This window comes from Diadema antillarum, unplaced genomic scaffold (assembly GCF_040938485.1).
Source record: "Diadema antillarum isolate AM-2024a unplaced genomic scaffold, OU_Dant_1.0 scf00000042, whole genome shotgun sequence".
Taxonomy (NCBI): Eukaryota; Metazoa; Echinodermata; class Echinoidea; order Diadematoida; family Diadematidae; genus Diadema; species Diadema antillarum.
Window position 1 is genome coordinate 1,547,185 of NW_027270931.1, and position 12,024 is coordinate 1,559,208.

At 37.5% G+C, this 12,024-nt stretch overlaps 1 pseudogene; it reads right to left on the reverse strand.

The window, feature by feature from the left end:
• Positions 1-3,557: 3,557 nt before the first annotated feature.
• Positions 3,558-7,785, reverse strand: LOC139712891 (retinol dehydrogenase 8-like; annotated as a pseudogene).
• Between the last annotated feature and the right edge of the window lie 4,239 nt (positions 7,786-12,024).

Genomic DNA, 12,024 nt, shown 5'->3' on the forward strand with positions numbered 1-12,024 from the left:
CGTAGATGGCTGGGTTAAGGACTCATATAGCTGTGTTGCAGCTGGTCTTACTTGTTACAACTTGAAAGTTCACTTTATTATACAAATGGGATGTGAACGTGCGGCTCTTACTGACGATTGCATAAACTTGTAATACTGGTGGTGTTCAGATGTGCTACTTAATACGCTCAGTTTGTATACCTTGCACTGAAGAGTAACTGTTTCAACTGTATTCGTTTGCCTAAAACAAAGACATATATGAATGTATGCGACCTAATAATTTCCAGATATAAATCAACATTTTAAATGTCGTCACTCCTCCAACCATTCGTAACGTAAAATTAAAAAACTGTAAAATTTAACACTCGAAATTTTGGTTTTACTGTTTCATATTCTAGATAGAATTAATGAAAGGGTACATCAAACATCTTTACTTCATTGTATTAACTTGAACACTTTACAAATGGTTGGAGAAGTGACTTTATTTAAGATGTTAATTTACCATTTCATTTTTTTAATGTGAATGTTTAAAAAGGATTAAAGAAATTTGCAATTTCTGTTTTAAGAAACAAATGCGCGTATATTGCACTTTCTATTGCTACGATGATTTTAGGAATAAAAGGCATAATGTGTGACATGCAAAGTTCAGAGTAACAATGTAATATACACTGTACTCTAAAACAAAAGTGCATGTGCGACAAGCTTTGTGAAGAAATGACAAATGTCTTCATAAAAATTCTGCACATCTTTCTGCAAGATCAATAAATCAGAGCTTTTGGTACTGCCCAATAGCACTTTATAATGTTACTCTTTTAATTCAACTTATTCAAAATATTGTTTGTGAATACACAAACACACATTGGCCACACCCTGTTTAAAATGATTCTTCAAAATATCTCGTAATTTGTTTTCTCATATCAGAAACTACATCAATTAGACACAATGTTAAAAGCCCAATTGCTTGGCGTTAAGCCACAGCCGCCATCAACGTCTAGCTCGGCACCTTCTTGATCCCTTCGCGTGCACCACGTACCATGAGGTGGTCACCATGAGGTGACCGAATTGGGTCGTCGAGCTCCACGCTTTCTGTCAACAAGACTTCCACCAACTTGATGGGAGAGGTAATGATAAAGTTGGGCATGAATACCACCGGACTTGACGTCGATCAAATTTTCATTAAACAAAGAGGCTTGTGAAAGCGACAGAATCCTCACGATTACTCGATAAAAATTTTTTATTGAATAAGGTGTTGCCAACATTACGTTAGAGAATGGTCTTTGACGTTGTAGATAATCCTGCTCTTTAAAGTGAAAATCATCCAATAGGTTAGAAAATTACCTTAACCCTTTGGAAACTTCTCTACTCTATTTGACCAGTAATCATTCCGACCGTTTTTGTTTCCTTGCGTTGATATGTGAGAACTACAGATGCTAGAACCAGCCACTCAATCATAACAATAACGCATGGACAATTCAAGTACAAATGTATGCGTGTATACATCCGATGATGATTGAACTTCATTTTATTGATATATGTTATATCTATATTTTTGTATTGATATAGGTGCTATGACATAATATAGAATATAGGGCTCACACGGGTAAATAATTCCCCATAGAGACGTGTGTTAAAATTCAAATTTCAAAAAATTCTGTAAAATAGCTGGGAGAAATGAGGTGTTTCATCTTCACTAACCTGAATAAGTGACATATTACCTTTCATCCATCAGATTGCCAGGGTGAGTTGTTCTGCTCTAATTCTGTCCAGGGGTCCGCAAAGCCAGACTACGAGTTCTTGTCACTCAAAAAATCACCTATTTTCCGTACACGTACCCAATGAAATATAGTCCCCTCAAATTCCATCAGAAAAGCTTTCATCTTCCAACCAAAATGCAGTTTGTAGAGGAATTATTCATACTCATATCTACAGCTATTCAGTTTTTTGCCAAACTACATTATTGATTTTTAATCAATTTTTTTCTTCATTTATTTTGGTATCTTTGGTACGAATTTGTGATGGGGTCTGGGACAGTCCATTTTATTTACAGGTATGAGCTCTATAGTGGAGGTCATATTTCTTATTTGACTTTTAAACATCATAAATGTGTTTTTTATGATATTTGCCCCTACATCATATGAGAAATTACACTTTCAAGGATTATAAAGCTTCTCAAAGGGACACTTTTAGAAAATCATGCCCTTTAGGGTTTTTTTTTAAATAAAATCTTGCAGTTTTGATCAGTTCTTCATAAGATGAATGCATAGATCCAGGCAGTTATCCTTGATTGTGGGTGTGCCATCATCACCTTATAGCCTACAAAGTACTTGATAAGACTTTGTTTTGTTAAACAGACTAACTTTATGTATTTTGAGCTGTTTCAGTGGTAGCCAAAACAAAGAAATACATTAAAAATAACACAGTCATTCAAAGTTGTGTGATACTGATGACTGACTGCTATGTACTAAGATCTAGTGACAAGAACATAATATTAATGAAAAGAAATAGTAGCAAGGCAGATGAGGAGGGGGGAGTAGAGGAGAGAGGTAGAGAGAGGGGGGTAGGGAGGGGAAGGGGAGGGAGGAAGAGATCTGACAGAATACAAGATACACAATACAAGATTAACAGTCATTCAAAGTTGTGTGATACTGATGACTGCTATTTACTAAGATCTAGTACCACAAGAACATAATATTAAGAAAAGAAATTGTAGCAAGGAAGAGTGGGGGGGGGGGGGGAGTAGAGGAGAGAGGTAGAGGGAGGGGGGTAGGGAGCAGAAGGGGGAGGGAGGAAGAGATCTGACACAATACAAGATACACAATACAAGAAGTCATTCAAAGTTGTGTGATACTAATGACTGCTATTTACTAAGATCTAGTACCACAAGAACATAATATTAAGAAAAGAAATTGTAGCAAGATAGAGTTGGGGGGGGGGGGGGGAGTAGAGGAGAGAGGTAGAGGGGGGGGAGTAGGGAGGAGAAGGGGAGGGAGGAAGAGAGATCTGACACAATACAAGATCAACATAAACGAGCAGAGCTTGTATGGGATGAATACTTCCCATAGACTTGCATGTATTGCGTGCATTCTCTATAGGGCTCACACGGGTAAATAATTCCCCCATAGAGACGTGTGTTAAAATTCAAATTTCAAAAAATTCTGTAAAATAGCTGGGAGAACATGAGGTGTTTCATCTTCACTAACCTGAATAAGTGAGATATTACCTTTCATCCATCAGATTGCCAGGGTGAGTTGTTCTGCTCTAATTCTGTCCAGGGGTCCGCAAAGCCAGACTACGAGTTCTTGTCACTCAAAAAATCACCTATTTTCCGTACACGTACCCAATGAAATATAGTCCCCTCAAATTCCATCAGAAAAGCTTTCATCTTCCAACCAAAATGCAGTTTGTAGAGGAATCCATACTCAATATCTACAGCTATTCAGTTTTTTGCCAAACTACATCATTGATTTTTAATCAATTTTTTTCTTCATTTATTTTGGTATCTTTGGTACGAATTTGTGAAGGGGTCTGGGACAGTCCATGTTATTTACAGGTGTGAGCCCTATAATGTATCTAACTGTCTACATAGCCCCGAAAATCTTGCGCAGTGCTGCGATAGACTTTTCCCCCGTCAGGTCAGCAACGGCTTCTCCCATCGCCTCCTTGTCCTCCGCGGAAACGACCAGGTGTCTGAAAACCGGGTCGTCGACCTCGACGCATTTCGTCATCAAGACGTCGACCACATCGGCCACCGCCATGGAGCGAAACGAAGACATATGGTCGTAGAGACATCTCATCTGACGTCGATCGATTTCATTAACGGTATCGTCTTTACTCAAGCCGTCGATTTCAGACACAGCCCACTGTAACATTCCTGTCTTGACCAGAGTTGGTTCGATCATGCATATCCTAGAGTGAAATCGGAAGAACGTTTAAACTAAACATACTGTCACAATCCCGATGACAGCACACCTACACGCGCGCGCACACAAACACACACACGCACGCACAAAGAAAGCACAAGCCACGCGAACAAGACTTTCGCTTCTATCTAATGAAGCTCGAGACACGAGGGGAGATTTGTTGTCAGATCGACATCTTCTAGTAACAGTGACTTTGTGGTCTTTGTTTTCAAGATGATTTCCAAAATCCGTATCTGGGAAATTAACCCCCCCCCCCCCCCCCGGCTAAATACTGATTAATGGTAAGGTTAGAGTAAAGATTTAGGGTTAGCAATGGTTAGGAGTTTGGGTTTCGATTAGGTTCAGGATTAGGATTAGCATTAGGGATAAAAGGAGTAATTGCCCTACCCGTCAAAATCAAATCAGTCAGTCAGGATCGTTTCAGTACATGACCACTTACCTAAAAATATCTGGAAGTATTTTCTGAAGAACATAGATATACCGTGTATGGCTTTTCGTGACACCTTTCTCTAGAAAAAGTAGACTGACGTATCGCTGGTAATAAAATCTTCTAGGTAAGTACAATGCCGTGTCTTCATAACGTAATATAGACAATGTTTTGCGTATACACATTATGACACAAGATATGAAGACACACTAGAGGTTTTGATTAATGAATTATAAATCTACCAGACCATTTTAACCAATCTTTATCATTCTTGTTGGGAATATTCTTTCACTCAATAATACCGGCTAAGTTTGTTATACCATGCATTCTTTTTTTAAAGGTTGAAATGTGAAAACTTGCCCCCAATTTGGCCCAGGCCTCACTGCACGCCGTACACGTATAGGACCTATTGATATCTTGTATTATGACTGATACAGTTAATATTCACCTAGAGCATTTATACCTTTTGATTATGAATTCAGATCTGTTGTTGTTGTTTTTTACAGGTTCTGATTGTCGGGGTCTTTGGGTACTTTGCACCCCCGTCCCCCATGACCCCCATAGTCCCCAAAATGGTGCCCATTTGTACAATTGCCTATATTATTATTATTCTGTCGATAATACTTGGATACTACTTGGATGATACTGGGATATTTGCCGGGTTTGAGGGATGTGTTTTGAAAAAGAAGATGGAAATTGAAAATCAGTCCCCACATTTTCCCCTCCGCTTGGCCAAAACAAAAAAAGTCCTGGATCTATAACACGCACAAACCTAAAACTTATTACCACTGAAATCTTATTACCATTGGAATGCTTCTGCAAATTTGGCGAAAAAAATGTTCTGTTTTTTTTTAAAGAAGATGATGAAATGTGGAAATTTGACCCAGTTCCTCCAAGGGTGCACGTCCAGATTCACCCATGAACAAAATTGGAAAAGAGTCGCTAAATGTACGTACTGATGGTTCTAAATTAGCTCTATCTCTGTTGGTTTTTTTTTTTTTTTTTTGGAAATGAAGACGTATAAGGATTTCTTGATTTTAGGGTTGCAATATGTAAATTCGACCTCGCGTTTTCGAGGGTTTGATTATGTAACAGAGAAGATTATGGACGGTCTAATCGGAATAGCTCAGCGGAGCCTTTGTCTCGGGAGGGTTAATGAATTATCTCCTCTTACAGTTGAAATAAACATAATTAAATTGTGCATTTATTCAATGCAGCAATATTAGTAACACGGAAAGTGAATTTGAGGAAACTCGGATAATCGGTTTAAAAGTAATTCTTACACTTTTTATTAATTCATGTGCCGACATCGTTTGATAAGAAGATTACAACAATTGGGATGCAATACATTTTCATTTGGTTCTTTCAGAAGGCAAGGGATATACTATCACATTCTTTTATGCCAGTAAATGATGGAAGTAATTAGTCCTTTTCATGAAAACAGACTTTTGACACATCGCGCATTCTCTCTATATTACCTTTATATCGTTTCCTGCTGTGACATCACGAATTGCAGTAATCTACTTGATGACAGCACATGGAATTAAATAAAGCTTAAAAAATACAACAGGAAATAAATAAGTATGTATAATATTTCTTCATGCACTAAACTCACATAAACGGGTAGATTCTTACTTCCTAGAGTTTAAAAAGAGTTTTTTTTTTTTTTTAGACAAATTAACACCACAATAAATACATACTTGATGTTGAATGACTTGACAGTGCAGAGCAGCGATTCAAAGAATCCTTCCAAAGCAAACTTAGAGGCGGTGTAGAACTCGGCGTATGGGAAACCTGTAATTCGATGTAAACTTCACACATGAGTACACATTCCGTTTATATAATATTAGTATATGTATAGAAACATATCTTTATGATATATATTCATATAGTCATATCTATTCAAATAATATACATATGAATATATATTTATATATTCACTTCAATGAGACACTAAAATGTGATGCAATACTACTAGGATGAAGCTAAAGGTGGCTTTGGTAAAGGTGATTTGGTTCTATTGTACTTCAGTTCAGGTAATTAATATGTACAATTATATATATATATATATAGCTTCCAGAAGTAGGTTTGAAAAGCTACTATAAACGCGACACCACGGATCATTTATCAGATGAATCACATCGTGACGCATAATCGTAATTACACAGTGCTCCTGTTTTGTTTTGTTTTTTTAGTATAGTTGCTGGAAAAATTGAAAAAGTTTGAATGGAAAAATAGATGCTCATAAATTTGCCAAGTTTTGAATGAAGAACTTTGACAATATTTCTTGTAGGAAATTGTGGTTCCGTACCTTGCTTTCCGGCTATACTCGAGACACTGATGATTTTTCCCGCCCTTTTCTGCTTCATGTGAGGGAGTACAGCCAGGGTGAGTCGGAGCGTGCCGATAGTGTTCACGTTAAAGATCCTGTCCATTCTGGCACGAGACTCGCGTTCTGGAGCCCTATGCCAGCAACGCCCGCTACGTTGACTTAAGAATGAGGAAATGATCAGTTGCGAACATTCCAAACAACGTGTATGATGAGTATAGCTCATCACATCAAGAACTTCTGAATCTGTACTTTACACCTGAAACTGGTCAATGTTTTGCGGCAGCACTTCAGATAATGTCAGTAATATATTTCGAGTTGATTTTATTTCATTTTCCTATTGCTTATTTTAAATTATTTCCAAAAGCAAACAAATAAAACTCTTGACAAAACAGAGTAGCAAATTGACATTTTGATCAACAAGGTTTTGACGTTGTGCAAATAAACCTGCAGATGGATAGGAATTTGATGTTTGGCATAATATATTTATAAACAAACGTTGGACAACATTTGCGCTCAGGTGTAAGAAACTCACACCTGAACCTTCACCCCTCTGAAATCTTTCTTTCATTTTATAACATTTACGCTATTAGAAACATTGTATCAAGCACATTACAAATTAATGCAATGTATTGTTCTCATCATACGGATTGTACCGATATCTGAATAATAAACAACATCGCAAAATCCGATGGATTTGAAGAGGAAATATAAAGGTGAAGATGAAGGTATAACTTTGTTATTGTTTTCTTTTTCTGGCGACAAATTCTAGGCAAAAAAGCTTTAAACCACAGACCTAAGTTGACGTTTCGAAAGTAATCTGATCATGCTGTGACAGAAACAAGTGAAACCAGAAAGTGCTTACCGAGAATATCGATGCGTCCGTGTGTTTCAACGACGTCCTCAACTACTCGTGTGATGTCTTCATCCTTGGTGATGTCCATCTCCTTGATGAAGATTGTCTTGTCAATAGCGTCCCCAACGGCGGCAACTAACTCGGCTTTTTCTGCCATGGCAATGACGGTAGCGATGACAAGGTAGCGTTGATCGGGGTCTTGTGCGAGACGTCGAGCAGCACAGAGCCCGATACCCGACGAACAACCAGTCACCAGTACTACTTGAGGAGCCATGCCGTATGAAGTCACAGTTACCTGTTCTTTTGCAGGAAACAGAACAAATGACTGAATGAGAACAAAATTAACTCTGTATCTAGGTATTATCAGGAACTTGTTTTAAAGTCAATGTAACTGTTTTCTTTTCAGGGTGGTATGGTTTCATTTCATCTGAGGAGATGGCTGTATGATGGACAGCCCGTATTAAGCAGCATAGCTGATCTTCCATGGGGTCCAATTGGATAGGAGGGACCACTACACCGGGTTAAGCACCCTGCTCTTTGCGATGAATAAAATAATGAAGCGGGATCTTTTGCATGCATGAGAAGTGACTGATCTCTCACACATGGGACCTCTATTTTATGTCGTATCCGAGGGAAGTAGTGTTTTGCCTCTTACTTAGAGGGGACGGTATGATTTCACACAACATTGCTCAGTGAGACTCGGGAAGATGCACAGACTTGTGGAAGAACAGCCTTCGGGTGTAGCAAGTGCCCGTTTGGAAATTAAATAAACGGATGAACGAGTGAATCTCAATTTGTCATTAACATAATAATATCCGACTGTAAAGATATCGGGTGAGTTTTGACTTTCTTTTTTTTTTCTATTTCCGTTTGTCTTTTTCTTCTTACCCTCACTTTCATTTTTTCTAACAGTTCTACTTTCAATAAGTCCTGATAGGGGGCTGCGGAATCGGGGGCAGTAGCTTCACACTTTTGGCACTTCAAAACGATTTTTTTTTTAATCCAAATCGGAAACATCGTAAAATATAAACAACAATACCCATGACTTTCCGAGGGCTCCGTCTTGAGATTAGGACCCGTCGAAGCAGGCTTGATGGGGGAACCATATGAATCCTTGAATCCCCACAAACAACCCCACCCCCCCCCCCACACACACACACACTCATATAATAAAAAAAAAATACGCCGGCCCTGCTCACAGTTTAAGTTTACTCAGATATCACTTCTCCCTCTCTTACAACATCGGATTGGATTCAATAGGAATGCCGATTTCGAGTCAATATTAACTTCTGATTACACTGTATTGTCCAATCAATCCTGGCAGGTGGAAGGCACGCGATTCAATGGTTATCACTTCATGTTGTGTCTCCTGTTTTGTTTTGTGTTTTTTTTTACACGTACATTGGTTGATAATTCGAATTTCATAAAACATTAATGAATGCAGAACACGAAAAGCAAACAAACAAACATAGTAACGTATTAATGTTTTCTCACCTGTTATCAGTAGTCGGGAATCCAACGGCGTGATGTGCAATCGTGAGTGTGCTCCGACTGTAATTATTGTCTCTGCAAGTAGTATTTTCGGTAAAATGAGATTTTTAGCGTCAGGAAACTTCATTTAAGACCTTTGGTCAAGTGTACATTACGAATGTGAGACATTATCTGAAGGTTAAAGCCTACGTATTTAAATGACACATTCGGCAAATACTCAACGTTAAATGTCTTCTGGGTTGAAGTCATGAAATCATGCTTTGGATGTTCACTTTGCAAGTGAACAATCTACAAAATGAAAACATGAACACAAAATTAGCGTTTACGCTTACAAAAGTCAATCTTCATATTCGCCAATAGTTCAAAAAGCAAATTGTTCGTGACATACAAAATACTATGCTTTTCTTCGCTTTCCGAATTCGCAGTTCCCTGAAATACAAATGAATGTTGATTCAAATCAAAAAGTCGTACGGTGTACTTCCGTTCACTTTGATAACACGATTTATAGATCTGCCTTCGCATGTATTGTTTACAGGTTCTCTGAAATACAAAGGAATGCATGTTGATTTGTGTTGATTTATGAAACCTACAGCATCACTTTTGCGATGAAACGATTATCTAGAAACTTTCCATATATCTTTAACTAATCATTTTTCTTCTATTTTCTTCAGATTATTTGGACATGCCCAATAGATCCTTCCAGACCAATATTCCTGTTGTGACCTCATCTGACAATAAATGCTATTTAAATTAATATGTTTAGCATAAGACATTGGAATGCACCTTCCCCTCGAATCAGCATAACTTGCATGTTTCCTCGCCATGTCTTTTTCACATTAATATCAAAGAAACATGCAAGTTATGCTCAGTCGAGGGGAAAGAATATATGGAATGTTTCTAGATATACGTTTCACCGCAAAAGCGATGTTGAGGGTATCATAAATCGATACAAGTCAACATGCATTTGTATTTCAGAGAACCTGTAAGCAATATTTGCGAAGGAAGATCTTTATCATGTAATCAAAGTGAACGGAAGTGCACCGTACGACTTTTTGAATTGGTTCACTTTTCTTGGTGATACTATCTGTCAGGTGCGCCGGACGTTCAAAGAGTTTGATGCAGACGAATATCATGCTATATGTCCTACTGAAGGAGCCTTGCTAACAAACAAAATTGGCGTTAGTCATTCCTGAGTTGTCCATGACGAATGGACTGCGAGTATCAGGATTTTTTCTAATTCATCGGACAATACAAAAATCAACGGAAATCAGCATTTCGTTGGCACTTCGAAATTTTACTATCTTGCATTGGGGAATGATTAGATGGAACCTGTTGACTTCATGAAATCGGCACAAATTAGAAACATGCCAATTTCAGAAACAAAGTGTAACTATAATCTTCTTAAATGATTTGCCAAATTATAGAGGTTTTTATAAATACATTTATATTAATACATAAATCAAGTAACCTCATAAACAAAATATGGCTTTAAGATGAAAAACAAGTTGTGATTTTTCCTTTGGATAAGCCTCGACATTTTTTCCTATGGATAAGACTCGACAAGCCAACTCATACAACCCGCCTCAGCCCAGTCAGCCACTGTACAAGCACAACAAACGCACCGTACAGAGTGGCGTAAATAGTCAAGTTTGACTGAAAAGCGCCAAAAACCCAACAACAACAACAACAACAATCCTTTGGATAAAAAATACTAAAATTCAAATGAAGAAATTTTGACTGCATGGGATGAAAGACGCAGCATCAAGCGGCAACGTGTGTTTTGGGTTCCCAAATTCAATTGAGTATATGAATATAAGAATGACCAAAGTCCATGGAAGACCATTTCGAGTGAACTAAAAAAAACAACTTCACATCTTTTTTATTTGTCCAATAATATTCTATTTAACTGTATTGGGAAGGCAACATTGTATATACAAATTAGAACATATATTGTTATGACAATTAACATTTACACTAATTGTAGAAAGGCCATTTTGTGTGGTGGACTTGGGTCGTTCTTTGATTCATATACATGATATTCTGCTATAGAGATGAGAGAAGGATGAGAGAGGGCGCTATTATATGAATGTAAGAATGATCCAAGTCCTTCATTCTTACATTCACATAAGATTTAACTCATTCATTTCAGGCACTTCCGGGGGTAATTAGGATTTATCATTTATGAGTATACACAAGATGAGTCCATGCATAAGCTACAATTTCCCATGTCAAACTGAATTTGGCAAAAAATTGGACTTGGGTCGTTCTTATATTCAGGTCTTCAATTGTATATCTTAGGCAGGTGCACGAATGTAAACAAGTATATTTTAGTAGTAAGTTTTAAGGAATTTGAACTTTATTTCTTTCGAACCCTTCCGGAGTATGAGAAACATAACATACATTATACAATATAAGGCACACATGCATGGTGACGATTACTATTGCATGGATATAATTGCTCGGAGATATACATGACGTCACGTCTGTGTCAAAGTCTTCTGCATATGTTGATACTAGGGAAGCAAGCGTTGTGGTTCATAGCAGAATCATTGTATAAATAATAAGTGATCCTTATGATTACCGAACATTTATCATTATAAACCAGTCTTATCTTTGAGCATTCTCTTTTATAGCGGAAATTTAAAGTGTAACAATACCCCAACAATTAACTTTGTGTCACTAAAGAGCACTACGTCGTTTGTCAATATCTTGCACTGCATGTTTACTTTACAGATATGATTTTTACACCCTGGGCTTGGGGCAAATGCCCCTTTTGTATTGGCGTATATCCTTTATTAGGCAAACAGTGACGTTGATATAAAGCAGAATTACTGCGTACATAATAATAGATCATCGTGATAACCGAACACTCGTTACAAAATCGAATCGTGAGACATTTCAATCGTTGGGCATTATCTATACCTGAAGTTTAAATATCACTACCCTGAACATTAACTTTGGGGCCTTGGAAAGCACTTAACAGTTTTCCCATATGCTCATCGTTATTTGTCAGTTTCCTTCA